This window comes from Trachypithecus francoisi, unplaced genomic scaffold, assembly GCF_009764315.1.
Source record: "Trachypithecus francoisi isolate TF-2019V2 unplaced genomic scaffold, Tfra_2.0 Lachesis_group11, whole genome shotgun sequence".
NCBI lineage: Eukaryota > Metazoa > Chordata > Mammalia > Primates > Cercopithecidae > Trachypithecus > Trachypithecus francoisi.
This window is the reverse complement of record NW_022681456.1, coordinates 102568380-102577080: the sequence shown is the minus strand read 5'-3', so window position 1 is coordinate 102577080 and position 8701 is coordinate 102568380.

Sequence of the window (8701 nt, the reverse complement as noted above, 5' to 3'; positions counted from 1 at the left end):
AGTTTATTTAACCACTCCCATAAGGAGGGACACTTAGGTTGTTTGTATTTTTTGTTAATATAAAAAATGCTGAAATGAACACATTTGTAGGAGCCTTCTTGGCCACACGTTGAATGTTTGTAGGCAGCATGGAAATGAAGTAGTAGAATTTCTAAATCATAGGGCGTGCTCATTTTCAACTGGAATAGATAAACCAAATCATTAAATTGCCTTCCTAGGCTACTGTTCCAATTTACTTTTTATCCATAATGTTTAGCAATGTCTACTTCTACAAATCCTAAACAATATTTGATATTATCAAAAGTTTTAAAATTTGCTAATTTTGAGAGTAAAAAGATGGCCTTATTTAAATTTTCATACACCCAATTATAAGTGAGATTGAGCATCTTTTTAATTTAACGTTTTTATTTTGCCCAGTTTATGACCTATGCTCCTTATCTTTTATTCATTTTACTTTTCTTTTTCCTTTTGATTTGATTTGCCATTAAATAATCTGGACAGTAATTATTTATGCCTTTTAATTTTTATGACTTGTTTAGGCAGGACTATCTTCCCTGACGTCATAAACATAGTCTTCTGTATTTCCTTGTTTTATTTTTGTGGCTTTGATTTTTATGTTTTGATTTTTAAGTCATTATTGTTTTTTGAATGCTGTGACGGGATCTAATCTTATCCACTTATTACAGTAATTAGCCTCTTATCTTGATGTCATTTATTGAATAGACTATGCTGACTTCAAATGCTAATTTTCTCATGAATTAAACTTTTATATATATAATATATATAAAATATACTTATATATATAAATATATAATATTAAATATTATATATTTCTCATGAATTAAACTTTTATATATCTTTTTCTGGCTTTCTAATCAATTCCACTGAATAATTCTGTAAAATCACAACCCTATAGTAATTTTTATAGCTTTAAAATATATTTTTATGTCTTATAGGCTAGTGTTCCCCCTTATTAGTCTTTTCAAAATTATGTTAGCTATCTTATTCTTTCATAAGAATTTCTTGTTATACCTTAGCATTTCCATAATATATTATTTTTGGAGTTTGATTGGGGTTGCATGGATTTACAGATTAATCTATATATTTATAACATTACATCTGTAACTTAGTATAGCTCTCCTATGTCTTTTAGTATGGTTTTAATTTTAGCTCAGAAAAGATTTAAATTTCTTGTTAGTTTTTGTGTTGGTCAAAGTAAGTTATTCTAGCTACTGTGACAAGCAGTTACATTTTCTCGTTCACATCACAGTGCAGTGTGGTCCAGGCTGAATGGTGTTAGGCTTCACCCAGTCATTCTGGGAGCTTGGACTGACGGATGCTCTGCCATGATCAACAAGAGACTCCCAGGTTGTCCTGTGTCTTATTATCTAGCAGGAAATCAGAACAGAGAGAGCATATGTAAAGAATAATTCAGGACAGTTTGAGACTGGCCTTGGAAATAGGATACATAACAGTTGTCTACATTCAGAACTTGCTTCACGTTGCTGACAGAGAGGCAGGGAAGGTAGTCTTCACGTGAGTCGAGGAGGAAATTAAAATGATTTTGGTGAACTCATAAAATTATCTTCTCAACTTAATGATAAAGTCCTAGATAATCGACTGAGAAATGATTAAAACTAGAGAGAGCTCAGTAAGGTAATTGAAACCAAGATTAGCTTACAAAAAGAAATCATCCTTTTACATATTAGTAATGACCAATAAGAAAATATGATAGCTGATATGACAAATAATTTTCTTCCTGTGTTATTATATTATTTCCAAATAGTAAATGTTTTGGCTTTTCCTTTCTAATTTTTTGAACATATATGTTTATTTTCAATTTTACATTTAAATACTGGAATATCTCACGATATTAAATGGAATAGGACTCACTCTCCTATTTGTGATAGTAAAATTGCAACTGGTTAAAAAAAATTCCTGGATTGGGAGGCTGAGATGGGCGGATCATGAGGTCAGGAGATCAAGACCATCCTGGCTAACACGGTGAAACCGCGTCTCTACTAAAAAATACAAAAAACTAGCCGGGCAAGGTGGCGGGCGCCTGTAGTCCCAACTACTTGGGAGGCTGAGGCAGGAGAATGGTGTAAACCCAGGAGGCGGACCTTGCAGTGAGCTGAGATCCGGCCACTGCACTCCAGCCTGGGTGACAGAGCAAGACTCTGTCTCAAAAAAAAAAAAAAAAAAAAAAAAAATTCCTGGAATGCCGGTGGCTGAATTTCTGAAATGTTTGTCTTGATGGAACTTCTCACTTCATAATGGAAGACATGATTTTGAGATCATGCTGCTGATAATGCCACTCTACTTGTGTGTCTGTGTGCTTTCTCTTTCCAAAGAGACAATTTTCTTACTACTGATGTGGATTCAACACTTGTTTATGCCTAAAGGTTTCTAGAAATTAAGTTTTTATTTTGTTATGGTTTTAAAATACAACAGTTAAATACGAGTCGTAGTGATAATTTAAATGCAGACAGATTAATTTAGTATTCCCATTAGAATTGTTTCTGTATTTTAGTTGTCCACATGGCCTATAGGCTACCAAAGTCTATTGTAGAAATTATTAGTGTTGTTATTACTTTTTATTGTTGGTGTAAATAGTAAAATTTGCATGTGAGGAATGCAGAGTTCAAGCTCTTCTTTCACCATTTGTCATGTATTGAGCCAGCTACTTAATTTTTCTTGCCTTGATTCAATTTCTGAAGAGACTAAAAACATTTTTCCTAACCAAATGATGTGAGCTGAACAGATGTTTTTCTGTCCCAGTTTTTATGGCAAACTCATTTTTCCCCAATTTTTTACTGCCAGTTTTAGTACTGATAACTTCCCAAATTTTGCCTCCAGGACTGGTCTCCTTACAGAGATCCCACTGCTCCATTTGAATGAAAGCCAAACACTTCAAATACACTTTGTCTCTTATCTCAGCTTTAATCCTGTTGCTGTGTTCTCAGTCTGTATATACAGCATTACAATTTGCTGTGTTGTTCAAGAGGGAAAACCTGGAGGTACCCATGGCTTGGCCTCCACTCTTCCTCCACTTCTAATTATTCATCCCAGCTTAGAAAAATGTCTAGTCTGATGTTCCATTGCATCCCAACAACCACCAGGTGAAAGAAGACATCTCATCTGTCACTGGATCTACTGCAATAGCTTCCTAACTTACTTCCCTGCTACCTTTATTGCTGCTAGCATTGCTTTGCTGTCTTACTGAGTCTACAGAAGTAAACATGCTACCTGCTCCAAACCCTTCTATTGGTCTCCATTGCCCCCATATGAAAGTCATGCGCTTATACTTTCATTCAACAATATTGAGACCCTGATGGGCGGCTGGTACCATGTTGGGGCTCCTACTTTCCTCTCTTTGGCATGTAAGAACTCTGATAATCTGACCCCTTTTGAACGCCATCTCCAGACACTCCTCTCCTCTCACTCCAGATTTCTTTCACAGAAAACTGCATTTTAAAAAATTGATAAACTCGGGCACGGTGGCTCACGCCTGTAATCCCAGCACATTGGGAGGCCGAGGCAGGTGGATCACCTGAGGTCAGGAGTTCAAGACCAGCCTGACCAGCATGGAGAAACCTCCATCTCTATTAAAAATACGAAATCAGCTGAACGTGGTGGCACATGCCTGTAATCCCAGCTACTCGGGAGGCTCAGGCAGGAGAATTGCTTGAACCGGGGAGGTGGAGGTTGCAGTGAGCTGAGATCACGCCATTGCACTCCAGCCTGGGCAACAAGAGCAAAACTCTGTCTCAAAAAAAAAAAAAATAAAAATAAAAATTTTTGATAAACTAATTTTTGAGCAATTTTAAGTTTACAGAAAAATTTAAATGCAGAGCATGCCCATATATACCCTCGGACAGTTTCCCCATTATAAACATTTTTGCATTAATATGGCATATCCATTACAATTGATGAGCTGATATTGATACATCATTATTAACTAAAATGTTCACATTAGGGCTCACTCTTTATATTGTACATTCTATGGGATTTGACAAATGTATGATGACTAGTATATTAGTCTGTTTTCATGCTGCTGATAAAGGTATACCTGAGACTGGGTAATTTATAAAGCAAAAGAGATTGAATGGACTCAGTTCCACGTGGCTTGAGGAGGCCTCACAATCATGGCAGAAGGTGAAAACACATCTTACATGGCAGCAGACAAGAGAGAATGAGAACCAAGCAAAAGGAATTTCCCCTTATAAAACCATCAGCTCTCGTGAGACTTATTCACTACCATGAGAACAGTATGGGGGAAAACACCCCCATAATTCAGTTATCTCCCATCAGGTCCCTCCTGTAACACATGGGAATTATGGGACCTAAAATTCAAGATGAGATTTGGGTGGGGACACAGCCAAACCATATCAACTAGTATCCACCATTATAGTATCACACAGAGTTATCTTATCACCTTAAAAACTCCCTGTGCTTTACCTATTTCCTTCCTTTCTCAAGTTCCTGCCAACCACTGATCTTTTTATTGTCTCTATAATTTTGTCTTTTTTTGGAATATCATACAGTTGGAATCATACAATATGTAGTCTTTTTATGTTGGCTTCTTTCACTTAGCAGTATACATTTAAGTTTTCTCCATGTATTTTTATAGCTTGTTAGTTTATTTCTTTTTATTGCTGAATAATCTTCCATTGTATGCAGGTGTGTACCACAGATTGTTAATTTATTCATCTGTTAAAGGACATTTTGGTTGCTTTCAGGTTTGAAATAAAGCTGCTATAAACAGTTATGTGCAGATATTTATGTGGAACTGTCTGTTTGCACATTGCTATAAAGAAATACTTGAGAATAGGTAATTTATAAAGAAAAGAGGTTTATTGGCTCACAGTTCTGCAGGCTGTATGGGAAACATGATGCTGGCATCTGCTTGGCTTTTGGGGCGGCCTCAGAAAACAGATAATTATGGCAGAAGGAGAATGGGGAGCAGGCATTTCACATGGCAGGAGCAGGAGCAAGATAGAATGTGGGATGAAGGAGAGGCTACACACGTTTAAGCAACCAGATCTCATGAGAACTAGCTCACTATCCACCATCCTGAAGAGAGTACCCAGGGAGATGGCGCTAAACCATTCTTGAGAAATCTGCCCCCATGATCTAGTCACCTCCCACTAGGCCCCACCTCCAACACTAGGGATTACAATTTGACATGACATTAGATGGGAACATAGATCTGAACCATATCAGGAACTATTACATTTTCCACGCCTTCGTACTTTCAGACTTCTTTCTTCCTGAAATGTCATTCCCCCTCTTAACCCCTTGCCAAGTTTAATTTTATAACTTAAATTTAGTTTAGCAAATACTTATTGAATAAATTCTACAAGCCAGGTGCTTCTATTAAATAGTTAGGAAATAATTGGGAACCGGATAGGCATAGTCTAGTTCTATTTGCAGAGACAGGCAATTAATATGTGGTTACAGTGGAATATGTTAGTACTATGATGCTGTTGGAACTTAAAAGAAGTTGCTAACCCATCTTTGCAGACTGAGAGAGACTTTCAAAGGAAATCTGACTGATCCTTCAGGACCCAAGTCCTAATATCTGCTACTGAATAAAACACTCAGACTTGTCCTGTGCTGTTTGCAACCACTCTCCCATCATCCTTTATGTTTTTTTTCACTTCCTTTCAGTATCAGTTTCTTTGACCAACCTTTTTGTCTCCTGACCCCAAGACTTGATGTCTTTCCCTTCTCATGTGATCTAAGCATCCTCACTCAGTCTGTATTTTAGTATGTATCACATTGTGACATTGTGGTGTAACAAACTGTTATGATTATAAACTTGTGTGTCTCTTTTACCAAATTGTAAGTGCCCTGAGAGCAAGGAGGGGATTTTGTTTTGCTCATTTTGTATCCCCAGAGTCTAGGACTTTGTTTAATACATAGTATCTGCTAAATATTTGATAAATAAAAAACATTAATAACCAAAAACATTTGTAAAATACAAAACATTATATGTAATTATTCAAGTAGTGGTAATATAGAAAACTTTTAAAAAACTGTATCTAGTATCTATTATATATTGCCACTCCTGCCTGAGTTTAAACTAAAACCAGGAACACACATGTTTTTTTGCAGTTTTCTACTAACACAAAATTTCATGGACATTTCTCTTAGAGGAAACTTGTAGGATTGGAATTCCAACCAAATATGAATAGTGAAAAAGAGATTCAAAATAAGACTTACACATGCAAAGACATTTTATCATAACTTCTATGCCAGAACACACAGATTTTATTTATAAAATAGCTTAGTTTTCAAAAATACGGATTCTGAGATTATTTTGACAGCATCGTATTTTGTAATGGAATTATTAAAACAGAGGTGAGATACTATTTCTCTCTTTAAAAACTGCTGTCTTGTTTATACGCTCGGTCAAAGTTCAGTGTTTTCATTCTCATCTTTTCCTTTTCATACATTTTTATTTTCTGTGTTGCTTATATTCCAATTACTTTTTCCCAAAACATGTTCAATTGTCTCTTTTATATTGAGTGGAAAACACAAATGAAATATGGCTTTTTATTGATTAGTACATGCAATTTTTGAAAGGCATTTGGAGACTGTATGAAAGAATACATTTTACATATCTACCTAAGACCATTTTTCAGATTTACCATCAATAAGCAAATTAATGAATATTTCCTTACATGAAGATCACTCAGTGCATAAATCTGATTTTTCTTTTCTTATTATTATACTTTATGATCTAGGGTACATGTGCACAACGTGCAGGTTTGTGACATAGGTAACATGTGCCATGTTGGTGTGCTGCACCCATTAACTCGTCATTTACATTAGGTATATCTCCTAAAGCTATCCCTCCCCTCTCCTCCCACCCCACAATAGGCCCCGGTGTGTGATGTTCCCCTTCCTGTGTCCAAGTGTTCTCATTACTCAACTCCCCGCTGTGAGTGAGAACATGTGGTGTTTGGTTTTCTGTTCTTGTGATAGTTTGCTGAGAATGATGGTTTCCAGCTGCATCCATGTCCCTACAAAGGACATGAACTCATCCATTTTTATGGCTGCATAGTATTCCATGGTGTACATGTGCCACATTTTCTTAATCCAGTCTGTCACTGATGGACATTTGGGTTGGTTCCAAGTCTTTGCTATTGCGAATAGTGCCACAATAAACATACACATGCATGTGTCTTTGTAGCCCCATGGTTTATAATCCTTTGGGTATATACCTAGTAATGGGATGGCTGGGTCAAATGATATTTCTAGTTCTAGATCCTTGAGGAATTGCCACACTGTCTTCCACAATGGTTGAACTAGTTTACAGTCCCACCAACAGTGTAAAAGTGTTTCTGTTTCTCCACATCCTCTCCAGCACCTGTTGTTTCCTGACTTTTTAATGATCACCATTCTAACTGGTGTGAGATGACATCTCATTGTGGTTTTGATTTGCATTTCTCTGATGGCTAGTGATGATGAGCATTTTTCCATGTGTCTGTTGGCTGCATAAATGTCTTCTTTTGAGAAGTGTCTGTTCATATCCTTTGCCCACTTTTTGATGGGGTTGTTTGTTTTTTTCTTGTAAATTATAAATCAGATTTTTCAAATCTGTGTATGAGCTTCTGAAAATTAAGAAAAATAAAACAAACAAAAATAGACAAAAGCAAAACAGCAAAATGTTATTCCTGCCTAGTCATCATATATGGAATTCTACCTCTACACATGCCCTGCTCATATGCCCAGAGCATCCACGCACCCTCTCGGTGTCCTACTTATATGACAGAAATTAAAAGAAAATAACAGAAGAAAAGGTACAATTCATGAAGCATAATGATTTGTAAAATTTAATTTCTTCCTAAAAGAAGGAGTAATTATTAAATCCAAAAAATAGGAGTGGAACACCATAAAAGAGAAATACCTGAAGAAGTAGAAGTCTTTATAATTAAGTGCACAAAAACATTAAAACATTTTTTGGAATATAAGTTTGAAGATATTTCAGAGAATATAGAACAAAAAGGCAAGGGGATGAAAAACATAAAGTCCAATTTTTAAAAATGAGGAATTGGTACCTCCAAATAGTACCCAAGTTGAAGAATTGTATAAAAATACCTCTGTCCCCAAACATCTTTCTCAAGAAGCTACTACACACATTGTTTCACTAAAACAAGAGACCAAGTCAGGACAGAGGAATATATGGAATCTGAGAAACAGAAAAACTCATGAATCAGTGAGACATGAAAGGATTTTTCAGGATATAGCTTAGCCAAAGGGTAATCCCACATAACATAAATGCCTCAGATCTTCAGAGTAAGTAGTCCATGTAGAATCAGGACAGAGAGACCCAAAAGGGACTTTATAAGAAAAAAAGAAGCTGAGATAATCAATAACTTAATGCATATGGCTATTTTGAGACAAGGTATACAATCCATTCCTTTCATTATTTTGGAAGAATTAGTACTAGAATCTCAGCATTCAGTCAGGGAAACACAACCACTATAAGTGTTCAAGGATAATTATAGGCTTAAGTCATACACAGTGTAGAAACTGGGAATGTGAAGTGTGGAAGGGGCAATAGGAGAATTAGAGAATTAAGCCACTAACCAGCCCCCCAAAAGCCCTGGAACAGGTGGATAAGTTGGAGCTTGTAGGAAAATCTGAGACGCCAAGTATGTCCAGCTGCTGAAGGGGATTTCCCAAAGGG